The sequence below is a fragment of the Hipposideros armiger genome, unplaced genomic scaffold (genome assembly GCF_001890085.2).
Source record: "Hipposideros armiger isolate ML-2016 unplaced genomic scaffold, ASM189008v1 scaffold_575, whole genome shotgun sequence".
Taxonomy (NCBI): domain Eukaryota; kingdom Metazoa; phylum Chordata; class Mammalia; order Chiroptera; family Hipposideridae; genus Hipposideros; species Hipposideros armiger.
This window is the reverse complement of record NW_017731925.1, coordinates 985,941-988,232: the sequence shown is the minus strand read 5'-3', so window position 1 is coordinate 988,232 and position 2,292 is coordinate 985,941.

Here is a 2,292-nt window from a genome sequence, read left to right as displayed (position 1 = left end):
CCAACAGTGTAGCCGGTATTCTACAGTACACCACATCCTTTAAGGTCCCCCATAGGTAGAAGTCAAGGGGTGTTAAGTCAGGAGAACTTGGGGGAAAAAACCACACCACTTCATTGTATCCATTGTCCTGGCAAATTCTCATCGAGGTAACCTCTCACATCTCAGCGGAAGTGTGAACGACAACCGTGCTTTCACCATTTTCTTTGACTGTCCTGCCTGTCATATGATGATGCTAGCATTCAATTGATTAATACCATCTTTTTAGAGAATGTCATACTACATATTGCTACTGTAAATTCAATTCAACTTTGAAAAGTAATACATAGATAACATCTCTTAAAATGTGTATACATTTTTTGGCACCCCCCAGTATATATTATACATATATAGAGATAGTGTCAAAACCATGTATACACATTATAAGAAAGGAAAACTGTATTAAAATTGTAATATTCAATATATACTGATAACAACAATGATTACAAGTCACGTTTGACTTTTGTAATTATAAGAGGTGCTCAAAATGGTTACAATTAGTGTCTAGACACTTCTGATTACAGCAAACTACTGCTTGAGCAACGTTGACCAAAGTATCCACTTGTATACATTTTTTGGCATTCCTGGTATATAATTTCCTAGCTATATCCACTGAGAAGGCCTAGAAAGAGGGATATCCCAGTAGCAATAAGCATACTGAGCACACATATCATGGTTTCTAAATATCACGCTCCAATAAAAGGAACCAGGGATCCTTAGAGAAATGGTTGACTCTACAGCTAGATTAGGAAAAATACAAGATGATCCTGGTACCAGGAAGTTAGAAGGTGCTCTTAAAAATATAAAGGATGGGGGCAGCTTGGTCGCTCAGTTGGTTAGAGTGCATGCTCTGAACAACAAGATTGCCAGTTTGATTCCCACATGGGCCAGTGAGCTGGGCCCTCTGCAACTAGATTGAAGACAATGACTTGAACTCAGCTGCAGTTGAGCTGCTGGTGGGCTTCCAGATGGCTCAGTTGGTTAGACCGAGTGCTCTTAACAACAAGGTTGCCAGTTAGATTCCTGCATGGGATGGTAGGGTCCCCCCAACCCCCGCATCTAGATTGAAAATGGTGACTGAGCTTGTTGCTGAGCTGTGCTCTCCACAACTAGGTAGAAAACGATGACTTGACTTGGAGCTGATGGGTCCTGGAAAAACACATTGTTCGCCAATAAAGTTTTTTTTAAAGGATGGCGGTATGTTAAAAGGACACAGTAGTCAATCCAAAGAGAGTGTCCAATAGTCAAAATTGGACAATTGAAGCAAAAATAAATGATGATAGTATTATATCCCCCCGAAAAAAATCCATGTATCCATATTAATATAAATAATTGATTGGTCTTTGTCCTGATTGTGGTGGTGGTTACACAAATCTATACATGTGATAAAATTTCATGGAACTACACACACACATACACACACACATGAGAGAGAGAGAGAGAATGTGAAAACTAGTAAGATTCAAAAAGTTTCATAGTTCAGTTAATATATTTTATGCCAATGTCAAATTCCTGGTTTTGGTAGTGTACTATGGTTATGTAAGATATTTTCTCTCTAAAGATTTTATTGAGGAATTGGGGGAGGGGAACAGACAAGTTGCTGTCCTTTTGTTATTCAATCTAATCGTGGAGGACGTTGCTTCACTGGCCCATGTTGGTATTATCATTGTGCTCTTCCCGCGTGAGGCAGTCTCTCACTAGCCATTGGACGGTCGCTCACAGTGGCTCATGGTAGCTCACACTTGCTGCCGGTTGCTCACGCTGGCTGCCAGCCACTCACAGTAGCTCACGGCAGCCCACTACAGCAGGGGCTGCAGCCTATGCCGCTGGCGACTCACAGCAGCCCAGCTCCAGGTCAAGCTGTTGTTCACCATCTTAGCTGTAGAGGGCACAGCATCACTGGCACTCATGTGGGATCTAATCCTGGGCTCTGCTGCTCAGAGCTGGCGTCCCAAGCTAACTCTTAACCAACATGCCACTTGGCCGGCCCAGGGTTTGTAAGATATTATCTTTGGGGAAGGGCGTATGGAAACTCACTGTACTATTTTTGTGGCTTCCTGTGAGTCTGAAAGTATTTCAAATAAAAATTTTGTTTAAAAAGAATTAAATACAGTATTATACATTATTAATTATATCCCTTGAACTGTCTTTCATGTCCCTTTAGCAATATTGTAGTTATGTATTTACACTGTCTAATCCCTTCCCCTTCTCCCTCCGATAATAAAAATTTTAAAAATTGAATAAATAAATAAAAGA